Here is a 22139-nt window from a genome sequence, read left to right on the forward strand (position 1 = left end):
TGTTCAAAAAGGAGCAGGAAGAAGCATAAGCTTATTTAATCCCACCCCTTTCCCACTATCTAGTATCAATAGACTACAGAAATACCTCCTTGTAATTACATTATATGTTATGTGTAATTTTTTTTTTTTTAATATATACACATATATGTTTCTATCTATCCATACCTACGTATATACACACATACGCACATATACACATTTTCAATAACCCTATTAACAGAGGAGACAGCATTACAGCGCGTCGTTTAACTGTATAAAAAGTGAACCATATGAGGACAATTCTGACATGAGCAATGACACAATAAGTGTAAGGACACATGAAGTATATGAAGCCATTCATAGGTTATCTGATAATAAATCCTCTGGTTTGGATCACATCACTGCAGAACATTTAAAACATGCTAGTTTAAGGCTAGCTCCTCTTCTAGCGCTCTGCTTCACTGGGTTTATGATTCATGCCATATTACCAGACTCAGTGCTGTGTATTTTAAAGGTACCAGTTATGAAGGACAAAGCTGCAATAGTGAGATGTTTGGAAAATTACAGGCCGATTGCACTAGCCAGTATTTTATCTAAGGTGTTAGAAAGAATCCTGTTTGACAGAGTTAGTGTTCATCTCTTCTCTGGATAATCAGTTTGGCTTCAAACCAAAGCACGGCACTGACATGTGACTCAAGGAAATAGTCAGTTTGTACAGGGCTAAAAATTCATCTGTCCTCATGTGTTTCATTGATGCCTCTCAGGCTTCTGATCGAGTGAACCACAGAACACTTTTTGATAAGATGAAGAGACGGGGAGTTCCTCAGTACATCGTGAGGATTCTCTCTTACTGGTACGCTCATCAGAACATGCAGGTTAAATGAGGAAGCAGTATTTCTGCCCCCTTTGGTGTCAGCAATGGTGTTAGACAGGGTGGGATTTTGTCTCCAATTTTATTTAATTTATATGTTGATGATCTGTCCATACAGTAAAACATTGATAAATCATCTCATGTATGCCGATGACCTGATTGTTTTTAGTCCAAGCAGTGCTGGGTTACAGGAGCTTCTCAATGTCTGTACTGAATATGGTGTGCAATATGACATTGAGTACAATGCTGCTAAAAGTGCTGTTTTGATATGTAGAACCAAGCAGGATAAACAGCTAAATTTCCCTTTGTTTAAACTGGCCCAAAAACTCTTTAAGTTCATAAAAAGGTGAAATACCTCGGTCACTTTATTACTGAGCAAATGAATGATGATGATGACATATACAGACAGCGGTGTAAGCTCTATGTGCAGGCAAATGCTATTGCTCGCAAATTCAGCTTTTGTTCACTTCCAGTTAAAGTGGCTTTGTTTAAAGCGTAAATACTGCCCCCTTGTGGTCATCCTACAAACACTGTAGCACGCAGAAGCTGCATGTTGCATATAATGATGCGATGAGAATCCTTTGCAGGAAACCTAGAAGAGGGTAGTGCCAGCCAGATGTTTGTAGCTGTGGGTGTTTGGACTTTTAAATCACTTTGAAGAAAGTTAATGTTCAATTTTAGAGAACGACTGGATGGCTCTACAGTAACATAGTAACAGAGTCATTTTAGCGCTCACAGATATATATATATATATATATATATATATATATATATATATATATATATATATATTAGAGATGGCACGATACCACTTTTTTATGTCCGATACCGATATCATAAATTTGGATATCTGCCGATACCGATATGAATCCGATATAGTGTTTTTTAACCAACAAAACTGTTTTTTAAAATATCTTGCTGCATTTTGCAAGTCTGCAAGTTCATACTCAAGTTTAAAACAACAACTACACTAAAGCTATTCTGTTATACCTGTATGCAAAAAAAATGTTTCATAGTTCAGCAATACTGATCAATCTAATAAACTTAAACCTACACCATCCTCCCTATTCTGGTATTTTAAAGAGTACTTAGTGTAAATATTAAGCAATCTAACTAATAGGGTTCCAACTCCCAGCAACAACAAAAATAAAAAAATAAAAAAATAGGGAACCACCCCTCACGCTCCACCTCATGATGCTTAATCGACGTAATCAACCTTAATTTGATGCAGTGCGAAAAAAATGCACAGAAATCAATTATTTTTCAAGAAATATTAAATAGATTCAACATCTTTCTTCAACAAAATTGCAGACTGCACAGATGGTACCTTCCCAAAGTAAAAAGTACTATAGCTTACTAGGGTATATATATTAGACTTAATAGTTACTATATACAGTAATTGACTTCTATTCATTTTGCATCAAATTAAAACTTTGGGTGTCAGATAATTATTTATTAAAAGCTCGACATTTTAAATGAGAATAAGAAAGAAAAGTATGTCTTTGTGCCCCCTTTTCCCTGTTAATGCCCTATCGGCCCCCCTGGCTAAACTTTGCTAGATCCGCCCCTGCACAGTTACCAGCCGTCAGCTACATAGAAAAAGATCCTCGAGTAGAAAGTAATATTAAATAAATTCTAACAACAGCTGATCAAGCTTAAACGTGCTGCTGTTGTTCAGCCGCTGGTTTCCTCTTTCTGGTGCAAAGTGGGCCAAAAACAAACAAGACAGACGGACTCGCGACAGAAAAGCCGATCAGCTGATCGTTAAGCAGTTTCATGATTGAAGTAGCAGCAGGAGAGCGAGAGGCAGTCGCTCCATATATCGCTTGTTAAGCTTAATGCAGGAATGCTTTACATTCAGAGATGGACTTACACACTTGCTTTACTTCTCTCGGGATAACTTTGTTGGAGATGAAATGCCAGGTTGCTAGCGAAGCTCCAAATGCTATCCAGAGCACCAACAGGTCCCGCATGCCACAGCCGCTCTATCACGTGATGCATACTGCTCCGACGTGCTAACGTTCTGAGGTGAGTTACGGGGTGTTGCAAGTTTTGTGAGGTGCTTTCGTGATATTTAATGGATCGGATTACATTTTTTATTTTTCTCCGATATCCGATCCAGTAATTTAGGTCAGTATCGGACCGATACGTAATATCAGATCGGTCCATCTCTAATATATATATATATATACACCCATATTAAGGTTGGTTTTTTTTTTTGGGGGGGGGGGGGGGTTGTGTGTGTGTGACAGCTTTACCTATAACTAAAGCAACCTGTGGGAATTATAACTTTAGCTGCAGAATAAGAAACAACCAAAGGGTTCAAATACAAAAATGTACAAAATGATTTTTTTCAACCACAATATAATAGAGTAAAAATATACAACCCTACTAGAGCACACGTTTAGGATAAACACATCATCAACAATAAAAATAAAAAGTGGAAAGTCGAAAATTGAAGAGAAAAAAAATTAATTCATAAAAAACAAAAAAATGAAGAATCATAAGTTTGCAGATAAATAGAAACGGAGTAGAGAAAAAACAATTTCATTTACAAAAAACAACAAAGAGAAAGAACCAAATTTAACAAAAACAAACAAATAAACAAAAATCTGTGAAGGAAAAGGCAAATTCAAAAATAAAATAAATCAATAAATAAACCAAAAATATTCATAATTTAAAAATATGGGAAGAAAAAAATGACCTGAATCGAAAAAGAAGCTCGTAAATCTATAGTCAGATATAAAAATATAAATTAGTATTTTTTTACTGCCTGTGTCTCTGATCATAATGTGAACCGTACTGCTTTATTACAAGTGAGTCAGCGGCGCTCCTCCGGCTCTGCTGCCCCGCCTGTGCCGCCGGTGTGCGGCCTGCAGGGGTCGCTGCAGCCCGCGCTCCTCTCCCACGTCCTCCGCTCCCTCTCCGCCGGCGTGTGTGAGGCTTTCCCCGCTATAAAGCTGCGCGAGGTGACTGGAAGCTGGAAAGGCTCTCCAGCAGCCACAGGAGCAGGAGGAGGTGGAAGAGGAGGAGGATGAAGATGAAGCTGTGTGTCCGTACGCTCGCAGCTGATCTCAGTTCAGTCCGTCTGAGCTGAGCGGAAACTTTGGATGCTTTTCTCGCTCTGGAGCTTCTTCTTCTTCTTCTTCTTCTTCATGAACATCTGAGCAGGTAAAAACTCAGAGAGCTTCGTCTTTCACAGCCTTTACTCATCATTCCTTTATTGTTTATGTCTCCACTCTGACTTCCTGCCTGATTCTTTAACCTTTATGATGACAGAGAGGTGATTAAAGCTGGATTCACTCCAGCACTCTGAGCATCTCAGGGTCAAAGCACTCTCCTCTTCTCCTCTTCATGTCTTTAGTCTCACGGAGGATGGATGGGTGAGGGGTGGATGGGTGAGGGATGCATAGGTGAGGGGTGGATGGGTGAGGGATGCAGTCTTGAAAGGACTGGGCCTTTATTTTGAAATGAGATTGAGTGTTAGTGTTTCTTTGTGAGAAACAGCACAGGTGTTGATTTATGACCCCACAGTGAGCTCCGTGACTGTCTGTGGATTTTTCACGGGTACTTTGAAAAGCAGGAGAAGCTTCGGTAGCGCTGACGTTTCCTCGCAGCCAGTGAAGCTCTGACTGGAGACGGATGTTTGTCCTTAATCGCTTTGTGTGTTTGGCTCATTAATCAATATGATGGATCATTATTATTCATAAATGTGAACCACGCACAGAGAGACGAGTTATTCATTATTATCCCTGCAGATGAAAAACTTCTCAGCTCGAACTGATCGATAAAGCATCGGTTATGATCTATTCTCCGAGAATGAAGGATATTCGTACTTTGGTATCATGTATGGTTCTCGGTGTTTATTGATCAGAGCATCGATGCTTTGTGAGTCCGTCTCCACCTGTGGTGACGTCACAGTGACCTCAGCAGCACCTTCCTGTCAGTTTTTTGAATTTGTGCTTCGTTTATGAATCTTTGTGATAGTTTGTTGTTTATTTCCAGAGTCGTTTAAAAATAAACAGTTTTTGTTTCTTTCTTTGTTTTTTTTTTTGTCATTTTGCTTCTTTTTACAATATTTTTCTTTTTTCTACTTTTAACCTGTTTAGTTTCTGTCTGTTAGTTTTTTAATCATCATTTTTTAGGCCCTTTATGCACCTTTGTGTTTTCTTTTCACCTGTTTGTTTCTTTTTGTGATCATTTTACATGTTTTTAATAACTTCCGGTCTCAACATTTTACAACTTTTTTTCAGTTTTCATTCATTTTACATCCAATTTTGCACACGTGACCACTCCCCCCCCTTCACGTCTCTCTGAGATCACTATTTGACTCTTTTGTGATCGTTTTGCATGTCTTCTCGGTTTATTAGTTAGCTTTTGTGCATCTGTTAGTTTGGTGTCTCCGTTTGGGCATCCCCTCTGTGTCCATGTTGCTTAATGTTTTGGGCCCTTTTGCATCTTTTTCTAACCCCTGTGTAATCTTTGTTGTGGCCACTGTGTCTCACGTGTTCTTTCTTTCTATTTGAGAACATTTTTTAAAAATCTATTCTTGTTTTCTTATAGATGCTTAGTTTAGGTTTGCAAAATCAGATACTCATAAATCCCAGCATCTTTTTCTTTTCCGTGTAGCCAATCAGTTTAAAGTCACAGGGGTCATGTGACTCCCTGGTCCTGGTTGCTGCCTGTTAGTGGACGGTGAGGACCTGTTTTGCATTCAGAGACCTCTGTGCAGCACATGAGCCAGAGGTTGGGAAACATTTGTAATATTTGCTTTGAAGTTGGGCTGATTTGCAGACGTGTGGGGTGATGAGATGAAGAAGAGCGATAACGCTCAGGGAGGAGATGTAAAAGGTGCAGCTTTGATAAAAAACCCGTGAAACACGAGCAGATAAACCTGTGCCACAGCTGCATAATCGGACATTAAATTCAGCTAAAAATACCTGGTTCCATGTCTTTGAACGCCTCGCAGGGCCTCAGGCCGCCGAGCCCGCTCTGTTCACATCCTCAAGATTACTTGATTATTTTTACAGGATTAGAAAAGTTCAAAGTTACAAACGTTCTTTTTCCTAAGCTTGTTGAAAGAGTTTTGGACCACATTTCATTCAGCTTCACTTTCACACTCAGCTCTCTCGTCACCACACAGACCGGCACAGCGTCCTCACCACTGCAGAAATCCTCTCACTCTGCTCAACATACTAAACTCCTCCACTCGGGCCAGTAACTCCTTCTCTGCCCGGACTCCGCGCTCTCCCACCTCACAGCATGACCTCAAACCAGCCCAGTGTCAGCTGGAGGTTTGAGAGAGGCGACCCTGAGACAGTCGTCGTGCACGCACGCCGCCCTGCGGCCAGAAACTCCATGTTATCAACAGAATCTGTGACAAATTAAAAATACAAACAATGCCACATAAAATGAACAGAATTGATATAAAAAACACTTTAAAGGCCAGGGTTGTGTGTTGGCAGTCTGCAGGTGCACATCGCTGTCTCCATGTTATAGCTGTATGCTGTCACCAGGGGGCAGCGTGAGCAAATGTGGAACTACCTGTGAGCTACTCTGGTTTTCGTAAAGACGCCACCTCTCCCCCGTCAGCTCATCCGCAAACATCTGAAACAGGTTACAGGACAGGGCGGTTAAAGCGATCCGGAGCTTTTCAAACTATCGGCAAAGTTTTTATCCACACAGACAGCAGAGTCTAACAGCAGGAAGCACCGTGCTCTTTCAAAATAAAAGAATGAGTATTTAGAAGAAGAAGACGTTTTAGGGCTCATCTGATATTAGTGCCATGATTAATATTTCATCAGGTTTCATCTCTACTCCGTTATCTTCACACATATGTTACTCAATAAGTAAAAATCTGCTTTCTGGGTCGATTTGGAATTTGGGGGTGGAGCTTACAGAAAATTGAATTTTACCCTAAATGTAACTTCTTCTTTTTTTTTTACAGGCTTTGTGTTTTATGTTTTTAGGGCAAAAAAATAGAGCAAAGTGTGTATTGTTCATTTTAATGTAAAGAAATCCAAGTTCAATAAGCTTCCATTGACAGAACACACGATGAATCGCTACATTAGTGTAATTTCAATAAAAAGTCTTATTTTCTTATGATTACAGCAGTTTTTCAGAGATAGAAACGTTAAACTTTGCACATATTCTCATGTCTGCAGTGGTGCTGAGAGCAGGAACAGCTGGGTGTTTTATTGGAAGATATTTTCACACACGTGGAACTATGTAGAGCGCTGGACTCGATCCTTTAGTCCATGTTGGACAGCAGTGACCTGAGGTGAACCACAGCATCAGCACTGCGACGCTGATAACGAACAGCATCGTCACTTTTTAACTGCAAGAAGAAAGTGTTTGTGTGAAGCAGCTGCTGTTTGCAGATGAATCCACGTTCTCAGGGAGTATTTGTGTCAGTGGGACAGGAGTCGCGGGCCACTCCCCCCGAGAAACCCCGCCCCCTTCATTTGTCCTTCTGCAGTGGCAGCACGTTTAGGCAGTTTTTCACAGCTTCACGCAGCACTGTGCTATTTATACAGCAGGTGATGATCACGGTGAGTCACTCTTCCTCTCCGTCACTATGCTGACAATCAGCTGATCACAGGATGCTGTGTGTTTCAGTCACAGAACAACAGAGACTCAGATTTGCTCTGGATGGAGCCATCTCCATGGCAACGCCCCCTGAGGCACATAGGTACTGTAGTAAAGTACTCTGTAGTACTTCTGTACTACAGTACCTTCCCCCCCCCCCCCCCCCCCTTCAGCACAGAACAAAGACTATAGATGAAAGACGGACAAATGATTTGACTTCTCAGTTTTAGCCTTTTGGCCTTTACTGCTCAGTAACATCATTAGTTTCACTCTCGGAGCTCAGACTTCTTGGACTGTCCGTTAACACAATCAATATTACCTGTTACTGGTGAGATAATGTCATTAAAAATGTTTCCAACGGCTCCAACAGCTAAACACGGTCAAAGGTCCAGTTCAGGGATTCTGATTAGCTGAGGTGAAGCTGAGCAGACAGCGAGCAGCTACATCCTCCTGTGTCGCCATCAGTGTTGGTCAAGTTACTTGAAAAAAGTAATCAGTAACTAATTACTGATTTCTTCCCCCAAAAAGTAATCGCGTTACTTTACTGATTACTTATTTTCAAAAGTAATTAATTACTTAGTTACTTAGTTACTTTTTAAAAACACGATTTACACCCTGAAGAGGTGATAAAGTGATAGATCTTTCAGCCCAATTCTACTTTTTCTACATAATCCATCATACAAAATGTAATCAAATGGAAAAGTCTCTTTTTAAAACTTGTTTTATTAGTTTTAATCTTTTAACTTTATGCATCAAGCAAAGATTTAATTATCTGCAACATTCTCTGACTGGAAGAAATTAGTTTAACATTTAAACCTATTTTCTGCACATTCCAGCTCATAAAATAAAATATTTTTTGTGTTTGCACTCAGTCTTTCAAATAGATGCAAGTAAAACACAGCAGAAAATAAATAAAGTCAAAGACTCAGTGGTCCTGTTGCTCTATTTTCACCTGTAAAGCAGGAGTGGGGCAGGCGGAGGTTTACCCTGGTGCAGGTGTGCCGCAGTCAGTGGAAGAATCCGCGAGTGTCTCTGTGAGTTTCCCATCACGTCGTAGCTACTCGGTGCTTGTTGGAAGTTTAGGGGGTTTTTTTCGCTGTAAAAAGAAGTTTTCTTCCCGCGCACAGCGGACACTAATGTTTTTGTCACTTTTTATGGAATCAAACTCAAAGTAAGGTCAGTACTTCCACGCTTTAAACGCTGCACGCTCATACTCTCTCTGCACTCGATATGTGATCCATTGTTGATCTGCACACAGCTGTTGTCACTAACGTCGCACTCGCTTACGTCACTGTCATGAGACACTCGCAGGAAAATCACGGTTTTAGTTACACAGTAACGCAGCGTTCCTACGGGAAAGTAACGGTAATCTAATTACCGTTTTTGCAATAGTAATCCCTTACTTTACTCGTTACTTGAAAAAAGTAATCAGATTGCAGTAACGCGTTACAAGTAACGCGTTACTGCCCATCTCTGGTCGCCATCCAGCTGACAGTCAAAGTTTAAGACTTTTTGAGATTTAAACAGGTGAGTTCTAAAACCCTTCTTACCCCGTACAGGTGTTATGGAGGGAGAAATGATATATAGAGAGCAAACAGTTTGTGTTTCAGGCTGGAAACATGATTATTTCTGCTGTAAAGTTTTAACATTGGAGTCTGGTGGACTGACTCACTGCTGCCTCTGCTGGACGTCAGAGGAACTGCAGCCTTTTGTGTCTATTAAAAAATAATGCATTTCACTAGCAATCAGCCAATCACAGAGCCTCACATGCTGGTCATTTCTGGGTCATTTTCACCTGTACTCGAGGATCAAAATGTAAATCACAGCTGTGGGGATACAGTAGGTCAATTGGAAAATCCAAATTGCCACTAGGTGTGACTGCGGGAGAGAATGTGAGCGTGAATGGTTGTCTGTCCCTGTGTGTTGGCCCTGCGACAGACTGGCGACCTGTCCAGGGTGTACCCCGCCTCTCGCCCTATGACAGCTGGGATAGGCTCCAGCGACCCTGAAAAAAGGATAAGCGGAAGCGAATGGATGGATGGATGGATATCGACACTTTGTGTTAAACTTCAACACGAGAACATTTCGATTCAGAGCCGGTGAAGCTGCACAACTCTCAGGAAACACATTAATACTGATCCGGTCGACGTGTAAGCAGCCATCAGTTTGTTTGCTTTGTGCTGCTGGTGGAGACAAACTGCTACAACTCAGGAACACGCTGAATGGAGCTGATCGGGCCTGTTTAACCAGTGTGAACACAGAGCTAACAGTGAAAAATGCATGAACTCTGAGCAGCTGTCCTGTTTTTCCATCCTGCCCCGAATGCGGCTTAATGCGCCGCAGTCATGAATCACAACAACTGAATATTGAACAGCACGAAGTGGCCCATTCATTCCAATTCAGTCCAATTAAAGTCGCTAACCCAGAGTTCACTCGCTCATCCCTGAGCTCCGGCTGCTCTCAGCCATTCAGCTTCAGGTTAACATGTTTGTTTGCTTATTGACAAAATAAAGGGGAAAAAAGTACTGTACTGTGCAAAAGTCATGAGCCGCCTTATAAGTATTTTTCTCCACTGGTGGTTAACAGGTTAACAGGACTTTCAAAATAAAAGCACAGGGATTCTTCTCTTCCCTGGCGTTTAAAATCGCCGTCTTCATGGATTATTTATCCCCATCACCTCCATCACTGATTTTCTGAACTGAGCAGAGTAGTCGTGTCCAAATTCATGGGCTGCATCCTCCTGAGGACCCGGCCTTCGCAGTCTACGTGGCCGGGTCCTCAGAAGGTCGGGTAGGCTGGAAGTAAACGGCTTTGAAATTGGACGGTTTAGCCTTCTGATCTGTGTCACCGCTGTCTCGGTGGAGTTTAATAAACTCGGCCGTCTGCTCCTTGCTATCTAAAATATAACAGGACACTGGCGTAAATTCTCGACCGTCTCACACTTCTGTTTAATCAGCTTTCTGTTTGACGTTTATTCAGCTGTGTGAAAATCACCCGATGGATTAATAACGTTTAATCTAATCTAATAACTTTAATCTCAGCCAAACTGATTTACTCACGAACAAATAAAACACTGAGAAAAGCCCAACAATAACATTTTTAGGTTGTCTAAGTGACTCATATATCACGTTTAACCTGAGAAGCGAAAGTCCGCGGTGATCTGAACATGATGTGCCGGGAGTTGTGCCGTTCTCTGCGGCTCCAGTGACCCTCGAGCTCCCGGCTAGCTGTCGAGCTGGTGGGTAGAAGACGTCTCTGAAAACGTCGAAGCACTTTTGCAAATATGCGGTGTCTTGATAAACTGAGCAGATATTTGATGTTTGCACAGCTACTTTCTCACCTGAAAATGTGTTAAAAGTTTATTTTGTGACCCAGAAAGATTAATAAGAGTAATTTTAAAACTTAGTAGCGGCCGCCATTGTTGGAAACTGGAGTTTGGCTGGGCCGCGCTATGAATTCTGGGATATGGTAGGCCACGAAGGACACACCCGACCCATCCTTCAAATTCGGGGAAAAGGAGGACGCATTTGTCAGCTGCATTCGGAGGAGTCTACGAATTTGGACAGCCTTCGTCACGTCGCTGTGACGTAATCGCTCTACAAATGCGTCCTCAGGAGGATGCAGCCCATGAATTTGGACTCCCCCAGTTTCTCGTCTTTCTGGTCTCATCTGTACTCATATATGTCCATATACATGAAGTTAATATTTCCACTTTTAAAGGGTTAAAAATCACCATTTGGAGGTTGTAAGGCTTTGTGGTTGAATCACACCTGATGTCAGTGTGTGTGTTTGTGAAATCTGGCATTAAACTCAGTGAAGTCTAGAAACACATCAGTTTGGGTTCATAGCTGCTACCTTGAACAGCTGTTTCCTTGGTTACCATGGTAACGCGGGCCCAGATAAGTGTTCTACAGACAAAAAAAGTCTTTCTGTTGAAATATTTTAGTTTCGAAGATGTGATGAAAAATGCATCCATGAACATCAGCACGGCTTTTTCATCACTTTTTAAAGTTTCACTGTACGAGTGGAGGACCTGAGCTTTCAGAGCAGGACTGGACCAGCTGAGACCAGCTGATAGGACCAGCTGATAGGACCAGCTGAGACCAGCTGATAGGACCAGCTGATAACGAGTTGATAGCATTTGAATCAGGAGAAAAGTGTAAGTTTCTTGATCTTTGAAACATAATGAATGATGAGCCTGTTAGAGGTTATTGCTGCAGAAACGTGCTTGGCTGTCGTGTTCTCTCTGTGCTCTGCTTGAAGCGCTCGCACTTTTTATTCTTCTGCACAAACACTTTGTTTGCTCATCGCCGAGCTGAAACCCGCTACGTTACCCAGAACCCGCCGGCATCAGCGAGCGGAGCCTCTGAATGACATGAATTAATAACTGTAGTGTTGCAGCTGCACAGGGATCTGTGTGATGTGATTTTCATGAGCGTCTCTTTAATCTGTTGTTGGATGTCATCGCGCTGCGAGCCTCAGCAGGTGGGAGGATTCATCCGCCGCTTGACTGAGCAGCTGAAGCTGCATCCACCTGCACACCTCGCTGTGACACTTACAGAGGAGTGTCTGCAGGTCAGAGACACGAAGCAAGAACAGAGATGCGTTCCTCCCCTACAAACACACTAACTCTTAACTGATTAGCTTCCATGTTCAGTCACATACCTACGCCCGTCACACCCTCACTTCATTAGTGCATCACTTCATCATGACCCTCAGCGAATGAGGACATCCACACCTACAGCCTGTGTTTGAATCATCCTCTGCAGCGTCTGCGGCCTCACTCATCTGCTGTCATGCTTCCAGTATCTCTGCATCACATGCAAGGCGAACTTTAGTGTTGGTGTTCTGATGCAGCAGCTGCAGCAGGTTAATCAGGCAGCAGGCTGTGTTTGTTGTCTTCTACTTTTTTAAAACTTTTTTTTACGTCCTTTAAAGTTCCATAAATGAAGCTCACAGCTACATAAAGTTCTCAGGTAGCTCAAGATACTCCAAAGGTCCTCTTTAGCATCATATTAATGGTAATAATAATAAAGTTTATTTGAATAGCTCTTAGCAAAATTAGTGTTACACATACATCACTTAAAAGACTCGAGTGCCACATCAAGAGGTCAAGAGGCCATAAAAACGGCTAAACTGGAGTATAAAAACACAGTTGAAATAAAATTCACCACAGGGGACCTCCACTCAGCCTGGCAGGGCCTCAAAACCATGGCCTCTGTGAATACTGCGGTCACCACCCAACACCCAACCACCCAGGTGGAGGGCAGCAACCCCTCCTCCCTCCCTGACGACCTCAACGCTTTCTACACCAGCTTTGTGACGGACAACATCACCCAGCTTGAGGAGTCCAGATCCACTCAAACCTGGCAGCTCTGCACTCACCTCCAGGACGGAGGACGTGGTGAGAGCCCTCAGGAGGACCAGGGAGAGGAGCTCACCCGGCCCTGACAACATCAGCAGTCGAGTTGTGAGGCACTGTGCAGGGCAACTAGGAAGTGTGTTCGGAGTCTATTTCAACCCTCAGTTAACAGTCACACCGTCCCCCAGCTGTGGAAACACTCCACAGTCATCCTCATCTCCAAAAGAAACAACCCAAAGTCTCCTCCATCGCCTCCCTGGTGATGAAAGCCATGGAGAAGATCATAAAACAGCACATCGTAAGAGCAACTGACCCCCTGATGGACCCACTCCAGTTTGCTTACCGTGCACGCAGAGGTGTTGATGATGCAAAAATCTTCATCTTGGACTCCATCCACAAACATCTGCAGCTCCCTGACTCCTCCACCAGACTTCTGTTTGCTGATTTCTCATCAGCGTTCATCACTCTGCAGCCTCACATCCTGGCCACTAAACTTTCCTCCCGATTTCACCTGGATGATCAGCTGATCCTGTGGATATTGGACCAACAGGACTCAGAAAGTTCGGGTCAACAACTCTCTCCGGTCTCTGTTCCACCTCCACTGGCTCCCCCCAGGGCTGTGTGCTCTCCCCCCTGCTCTTCATCCTCTACACTGATGACTGCAGATCCACACAGCCCAGCTGTCACCTGGTGAAATATGCTGACGACACAGTTCTCCTGTCACTGCTGTCAGGCCCTCACAGCACCACGGGCCCACTCTGCAGGAGTTTGTAGAGAGGTGTGACAGCTCCAAACTTGAACTGAACGTGAGCAAAACCAAAGAGATGGTGGTGACCTTCTCCAGTAGGCAGAGGGATCTGGCTGCTTCAGTCACCACCACCATCCACGGGAAGCCAGTGGAGGTAGCTGAGGAGTACAAATACCTGGGAACCATCTTTGACAACCTCCTGAAATTCTCTGCCAACACAGAGGAGAATCTCAGGAGGTGCCACCAACGGCTACACCTCCTTAGGAAACTCAACTCCTTTGGAGTCAGCACACCCATCATGATGACTTTTTACTACACCTTCCTGGGAAGGTGTTTAACAGCGATCTAGGCTCTGAGAGGTTGCTGTTGGCTGATGAGCCTGCAGTTTGTCACCACGCTGTCATGCTGGGTTTTGTTCTGTTGGCTTTTTCGAGTTTTCTCGTTATGTCTGAGAGTTTTAGTTTGATTTCATTGTTTGTTTGCAGTGAGAGGAAGGAGAGTCCACATGAAACACTTTCATGGCACCTGCACCAGAAAGCTGAACTCAGTTCTGCTCAATATTAATTTAATGTCATCACAAAATGCTACTAATGTTACAGTTGGGCATACACCCCACAAAAATATCACTTAGAGACTTTTACCTTGAGACAGTGTTGCTGCTCTTCTGATGGAAGTTTAATTGTTGATCTGCAGTTCTTCTTCTTTCTTGGTCAGAGAGAAATCTTTGTTTGGTTCAGTGCGTGAGGTGCAAATGTGAAGAGTTAATATTGTGCTTTCATTCATGTTCTGGTGTTTATTAGTTTAACCTGTCCAGTGTCTCCTGTACCTTCTTGTCAAGTGTCTGTCTTCGTGTCAGCTGTTTCACTGTTAACTCTCTTCATCTTTTCTTCTTTGTCCTTAGATTTGCTTCCTTCGTTTTGTTTCACCCGTGCCTTGTTTCCCCAATCAGCCCTCAGTGTGTGTGCGTGTTACTGTGTGTGTGAGTCCCGTCACTCCTTTGTGCATCGCACAGCATCTGTTACCCCCCTGTGAGCGAGTTCAGATGTTTGTTCCCTTTTGAAATCAGCCACAATAAAATTCTCTGTTTGTCATACACTGTGTCAGAGTTTGCATTTGTGTTCTCATTTTGCATTACATGACACACACACACACACACACACACACACACACACACACACACACACACACACACACACACACACACACACACACACACACAGGACAAATTTAGAACCAGCAATTAATATTACAATAGATGGGATAGGCTCCAGCCCCAAGCAAGCCTGAATTCCATAAGAGGTTAAGAAAATGGATGGATGCATGGATGGATGCATGGGTGGATGCATGGATGAATGGATGGATGGATGGATGACGGATGGATGGATGGATGGATGGATGCATGGGTGGATGGATGCATGCATGGATGCATGGATGCATGGATGGATGGATGCATGGATGGATGCATGGATGAATGGATGATGGATGCATGGATGGATGATGGATGGATGGATGGATGGATGGATGATGGATGGATGGATGGATGGATGGATGGATGCATGGGTGGATGGATGGATGAATGGATGGATGCATGGATGGATGCATGGGTGGATGGATGCATGGATGGATGGATGCATGGATGAATGGATGCATGGATGGATGGATGCATGGATGCATGGATGAATGGATGCATGGATGGATGCATGGATGGATGCATGGATGGATGGATGCATGGATGGATGGATGCATGGATGGATGCATGGGTGGATGGATGGATGCATGGATGAATGGATGATGGATGCATGGATGCATGGATGAATGGATGATGGATGGATGGATGACGGATGGATGCATGGATGGATGCATGGATGCATGGATGCATGGATGGATGCATGGGTGGATGGATGGATGGATGGATGCATGGATGAATGGATGATGGATGGATGGATGGATGGATGCATGGATGGATGCATGGATGAATGGATGATGGATGCATGGATGGATGGATGATGGATGCATGGATGGATGGATGGATGGATGCATGGATGAATGGATGATGGATGCATGGATGGATGGATGGATGGATGCATAGGTGGATGCATGGATGAATGGATGATGGATGGATGGATGGATGGATGAATGGATGGATGGATGGATGCATAGGTGGATGCATGGATGAATGGATGATGGATGAATGGATGCATGGATGGATGGATGAATGGATGCATGGATGATGGATGCATGGATGGATGGATGCATGGATGGATGGATGGATGGATGGATGGATGCATGGATGGATGGCGCGTCACAACGTGCAGCGACATGTTTGTCTCATTAGATGTTTTTGCTCTGACGTTTCCTGCGTTTCATAAATTCAGCTGCTGTGTGTGTTACAAATATCAGGTAAAGTTTGAGCTCCTAAAAACTCTCTGTGTGGAGTTTGACTGACAGTGAAGGCAACATTGCGGTGACACTGTGTGTGCCAAATGTGGCGATACATTAAAAAGAAAGAAAAGAAAGAGTGAAGCGGGTCAAAGGTCATTTTTGACTCCGGGGTCTCTGCGAGCTGCAGCTCATTAAATCAGACTGAGCAGAGACAGTGACAGGTTCACTGAAAAGCAGAAACAATATGGAGCTGAGGTTTGTTTTATCTGGAGGACGGCGAGAAGCACATCATGACATCACCTCATGTGTGACTTCTAACCATGTAATGCTCGTCGTGCAGCGAGCTGCAGGAATTTATGAAGAACACGTCCAAATGCAGTAATCACGAGAGAGACAGTGATTCAAAAAGTGTGACAAAAACTGAACTGAGTGTCTCTGAGCTGTGTCTGCTCACATCTTGTTATTTGACTTTTTGCATTTGCTTTTTATTTATGGTTTTATTTATATCTGATTTATTTTCATTGTTTAGGTTGTACGGCACTTTGTGTCAGCCGTGTTGTTTTATGAATAAATATGGAAGGATGATGTAACAGCGATGCTGACTGATTTTGTGGGAGGAGCTGAACAGCTCAAAAGAAGCATCGTCTACCTGAAAGACAAATTAAAGGCATAAACACACATAATAAGACATACAGTTGGTAAATTACATTGACTGTGTTTAGAGGAAGCAGATGTTTACTGCAACAGGTCATACGGTTACTGGTTTTTCTTATTAATTAATATGAATGTTCTGAATTCTTCTTCACAAAAAGGCTTATTCCTGTTTGTTTCTTTCACAATAAAACACATATGCACAGTATGAATGCTGTACAAATGACTCACAGAAGGCCATCAAAGAAATTTATGACAGATTCTAGTTTACTCCTTATGAACTAGGTGACAGGAAGTACAAACATTTTCACACAGATGTGCCAGCTGTGTTAACTCCTCCATGTTCACAGTGTCCACTAGCTTTCACGCACCTACACCCACACCTACATATACATGTGTTTTATGGGGATGCACCCTCACTGAGTGAGGCTCACAGGAGCTGAACACTGTGACAACAGGGAAGTAGTTTCTCTTGTAACTTTGATTTATTATTAAAGATAAGCTGTTTGCTCAATGAAACACAGATCTGTGTTGTTGTCATCCAGGCTGACGTTTGGGGCTTCTGCTTGGAGCTATTTTCAGTTATGCATGTAACTGTGGGGTGCAGCTGTGGTCGTAGCTTTTAATCCACACCAATCAGTGACTGGGATCAGCAGGGTGTTGATGTTACTGTGCGTTGATCAGCAGGTATCTGTGTCTGCGTGAGAATGATAACTACAGCCAGTTATCATGGCGGCAAAAAGGAAGTGAGATGTATCGTTGGTTTCAGAAATGTGATTTCAGACTTGTTTAGATGCTTTGGGCTGGTTTTGGACTTGTCTTCAGACATTTTTATTCTTTTGTGTTCTTTAAAACAGAACTTAAAGTTATTCTGTAAACGTGTGTTCTGTCTCGGTGTGGTCCCAGTTTGGCCTTCGCGATGGTTCGGACTGGTGGAAGGCTCAGTGTAGGTCAGTCTGTGTGGTGCAGGGCGTTTGTTCTCCAGCAGCATGGTGTTGAGTGAAGAATTCTCCTTCGTGGTTTTAGTGATAAGAATCTTAATAGCTCTATAAAAAGACTCATAAGCAGCCTTTGATTGGTCTATTATAAACTCCATTGATTGGTAGAACATGATCTCCTCCACAGAAAGAACAGATCTGTGTCCTGTTTCTGAAACATCCTTCCCTCCATCGTTCCTCAGGGCTGTAACCTGAGCCAGCTGTGTAAGGAGAATATCTTATATTTTTATTAGAGGATAAGTGTAACTTCCTCCTGTGAAGTGCTTCGGATACCAAAACCTCGCTCTGCCCGGGGTTAATCAGATCAACCCGAGTGCTGCTGATGGGATAATGGAGGGAGGTGATGGAGTGATTGGTTGGGAGTCGAGGTGGAGATACGATCACTCTGTCCTGACCCAACAGAAAGGGCTTCCTGTCAGGGCGGAGTTTATCTGCCAGCAGGAGACAATGGGGCTGAAGATCAGAGTGCTCATTAATATATATATATATATATATGTGTGTGTGTACACACACACACACACACACACACACACACACACACACACACACACACATATACAGGGAGTGCAGAATTATTAGGCAAATGAGTATTTTGTCCACATCATCCTCTTCATGCATGTGTATATATATATATATATACACACATACATACATACATATACATATATACAATATTTTTATTAATAGAGATTTCACTACTGAGGTTAAACATGATATATATATAAGTCACTTAGATCACTTCTAAATGTTAATGTTTGGTTTATTTCAGTGTTTTATTTGTTCCTGAGTAAACCGGTTTGGCTGTGATTAAAGTGAAGCTTCATAACATATTACTCACAGTTAAATTAAGAGGGGACGGCAGTAAAAACTCCGGACCTGTGATATCATCAAGTACGCTGATGTTCCAATTGTACAAATCACGAGTCCGTGCTCGCGTTCCTGGCACGTCCGGTCTCGCTGAGAATGCGAGTACGCAGCTTAGCTCGTTGCAACATGGCAACTGCCTCAACGCTACCCGAAATTGAACCTCCCCCACCCTCATTCAGATCTGGCGTTTGGAACTATTTTGGTTTTCATGTGACGTATGACCCTGAAGGTAAGCGCGTCATGGACTAAAGTAAAACAGTATGTTGGATGTGCCACGCAATGCTCAATTGGTGGGAACTAGTGTGTTAGCGCAGTTAGCTCGTTAACGTGTTGCACAGGGCAATACGCTGTAACTCGTTAACGGAGATTTGCCGTGTTGTGGCGTTAACGTCATTTCAGATTAACGCTGACAGCACTAGTGGGAACACAACGAATATGACTGCACATTTACTCCGACATCATCCTAGTGCAAAGACAAGTGGAAGCAGACAAAAACAACAAGCATGCATGCTACAAACTTTACCCGAGTCATTTAGACAGCCGTTAGCACAGGATTCTCCTTATGGGGACCTGATATGTTTAATATGCTGCTGAGAATATAGCCCAGAAGAAGCGTATAGTAGAGCTTTTATTTTGGAAAGAGACATTTCTCTGTAATAAACTCTCTTTTCCAAAGATGAGGGATTTCTCCATCAGATAGATTTATTTTTTTTTTTTATTTTGTTGTTTCAGCAACATTAAATTTAAAAACTGTACTTTTGAGTTAAAATATATATTTATAATTTTAATAAATGACAAATTAAAAAGGCATGAACATTTTTTGTATCGAAAAAATATCGAACCAAACCGTGAATTTTGTGTATCGTTGCAGCCCTAGTAATTAGAGACAGGATGCGAGGCTCCTCACAGCAGCAGAGATATAAAAGCAGGTCTCTAATAATCAAATTAAGCAACTCAATCAGAGCAGTGTCACGGAGAGAGGGTCAGTTATCACGCACAGCGAGTCCAGACGTGCGAATTAATTATGTGAACATCGTTTTGAACGTAATTTTTTCTACACTGTATAATTAGATTGTCCTGGATGAATAGGAGTTATTTCATCAAATACAATTAAATGCATGTAATGAATAAAATCATATTATTATTCCGATTTAATTAGCACCAGTTCAGCAGACTCGCTCTGGCTGCTGGTTGCATTCATTCCACTCTGACAGGGAGGATTTCCATGCAATTATGATATGTAAATCAGTGATGAAATGAAATCACTCAGAGGCTGGGAAATGTCTTGTAAAGTTATTATAAAGTTCTCCTGTCTGTCATAAAGACCTGGAATAATTATTGTTACGTGTTGCTGCTGCGACTCAGAGCCTCCGTGGCTGCAGTTCCTCTGACGTCCACTAGATGATCAGAAGTCTGACGTCAATGAGAAAACATCCATCTCACCTCCACCCACAACACAAAGTCCTCACAGTTCATCCCCCAATTTACACAAGTTCACAAAATCCGTTCACAGCTAATTTAAGTGAACAGAACAAAGTATTATTGCTTCTTTCAGTTAATCCTGCGGCTTTACGCATGAGCTGGAGTCTCTGAAAGGTGTTTTTTCTGGGTGGTGTCACACAAGGCACAATCGCAGGTCCTCGAGTGGTTTAAGTGCTTTTCCACACGCCTCCGTCCTTACTACTCATCTCCACTTCCTGATTCACTCCCTGTCCTCCATCTGTCCTCCTCTCTTTCATTTTTCATTATCAGCTCCTCAAACACTTCTTTTCTTTTAAGTGAGTAACTGTAGGACTTCATGATGGCCGCCGCAGTGTTTTGCAGTTATTGGCATGTTCTTCTATTTTTGTTGTTTTATGGTGGTCAGCTGGTCAGTGTGTCGCTGCCAACCGGGGAAAGAATAAAAACAAGAACCAATATTTTAAGACCAAATATAATTGCATAAACTAATCTGAATGAAAAACATAACTCTCCTGTGTTTAATCAGGTTCCATGGTTCTTCCATTGGAGATGCTTCTGTCTAGACTCCAGTAGGGCTGGGCGATATGGCCTAAAATCCATATCGCGGTATAATTTGAAGCACGTGCGGTAACAATATATATCACGATATATTCTTTTCTTCTGTATAACGTATTTTCCACACTATAAGGACTTAAAATCCTTTAATTTAATCAAAAATCGAGAGTGTTCCTTATGTATGAATTCTGGTTGTGCTTACTGACCTCGGACCGATTTTGGCTGCAGAAATCTGTTAAAAATGTTTTAGCACAACTTTGGTAAGCCGCCCTGCTTGATGGATGTCAGAGCATTACGGCTGCCGTAGTGAGGAGCTTCGCGGAGTAATCTGGGTCCAAAACTCCGTCTTCTTCAGGTCCCAAAGTCAAACAACACAGAGTTAAAAACGGTCCAAATTCTTTCATCTTTAATAAAATCATCAGCGATGCTGCTTTACCAGGTGTAACAATTTAAGTTTAACATCCATGAAAACAGAATTTATTAAATTTAACGGAGTTAGAAGTTAACAGGAAGTTAGCTCGCTAGTTTCCACCTAAACATTTCATATCAGAGATTTTTGAAACTAATTCAAACGTACAGCTCTGCTGTCACTTCTAACATAAAGACAGGAAACTAAACAGCAGTGGGTTTGCAGGGTTACTGAAGTTGGGCTAGCTGGTATATAATGTTGTGCTACGTGATTGCTAGCGACACAGCTATGTTAGCATAACATTAGCACAGTGAAGCTGGAGGATGAAGCCAACTTTTTTTCCACTCGATAAAAGTTAACGTGAGGGATTCTGGTGGTCAGGGACAAATGCAATCGCATAGCAGGATGCTGTACACGGGCCAAACTTCAGTCAGGAGAACAACTGAGAGCATTCATCCACAATACGAGGTTAGTTATTAATATAGTGCAACTACATGGGAACAGAGCAGCTGCGAGAGAATTCAACATTAATGAATCGATGTTACGGAAGTGGAGGAAGCGCAGTTTTTGGCTTTCCCCACATTTCAAAAGTGCTTCACCTCTTTGCTATGACTGTCGCCCGCCATCATTTGCAGATGATAATGGTTTTAGCCGCTGCGATGCTTTTGACATCATCAACATGCGCTATCCCGGTAGAGCGGTATAGTCAAAATCTCTATCGTTGGCCAAATTTATATAGTTTCTATCGTATATCGTTTCTATCGCCCACCCCTAACTTGTAGTCTCTTTTACTTTGGTCGTTCCTCTGCAGCGATGTGTATTTGTACTGTTGTAAAAGCTGAAATATCCCCTACTCCCTAAACGGGGTTACTGTAGGATTACAAGCTGGATGCTTGAAAGAATCTGCCTTACAATTCCTTGCATCGGTTTGGTCCAATCAGCACAATCCAGTGGTGACCATTTTTAAACAGCTGGAAGCAAATGTTTGTGGAAAAACAGAATTTAATAAGCCTGCAGTGGCGATGATGTACGAATTCACAATACAAAAGCTGCATGAATCATATCCCTGGCTGTTAGCTTACTGCCCTTCAGAGGCTCATTGATGCTGAGCACCTGTTTGCTGCAGGAACTCGGGGTAGGTGCAATGATTGGCCATGTGATTGGCTCTTTCTGTCTTCCTGTTTCCACTGCGTGATCAGGAGGACTCGTGAGCTGGCATTTTGTTGAGTCGCATCATGCTCTTCACTGATATTGTAACTAGAGATGGA

The 22139-nt window shown here is 42.6% G+C and overlaps 1 protein-coding gene across 2 annotated transcripts in view; it reads left to right on the forward strand.

Moving 5' to 3' along the window:
• Nucleotides 1-2760: 2760 nt before the first annotated feature.
• Nucleotides 2761-22139, forward strand: part of cpne4a (copine IVa) — a 99087-nt gene continuing 79708 nt past the window's right edge. Inside the window, exon 1 of one of the 2 annotated variants that reach the window (XM_080308601.1) lies at nucleotides 2761-4021. The gene's annotated coding sequence lies outside the window, so the exon portion shown is untranslated. The remainder of the gene's footprint in view (nucleotides 4022-22139) is intronic. The other variant, XM_026183902.2, reaches the window with a different exon arrangement.

This window comes from Astatotilapia calliptera, chromosome 11, assembly GCF_964374335.1.
Source record: "Astatotilapia calliptera chromosome 11, fAstCal68.1, whole genome shotgun sequence".
In the NCBI taxonomy this organism is placed as follows: domain Eukaryota; kingdom Metazoa; phylum Chordata; class Actinopteri; order Cichliformes; family Cichlidae; genus Astatotilapia; species Astatotilapia calliptera.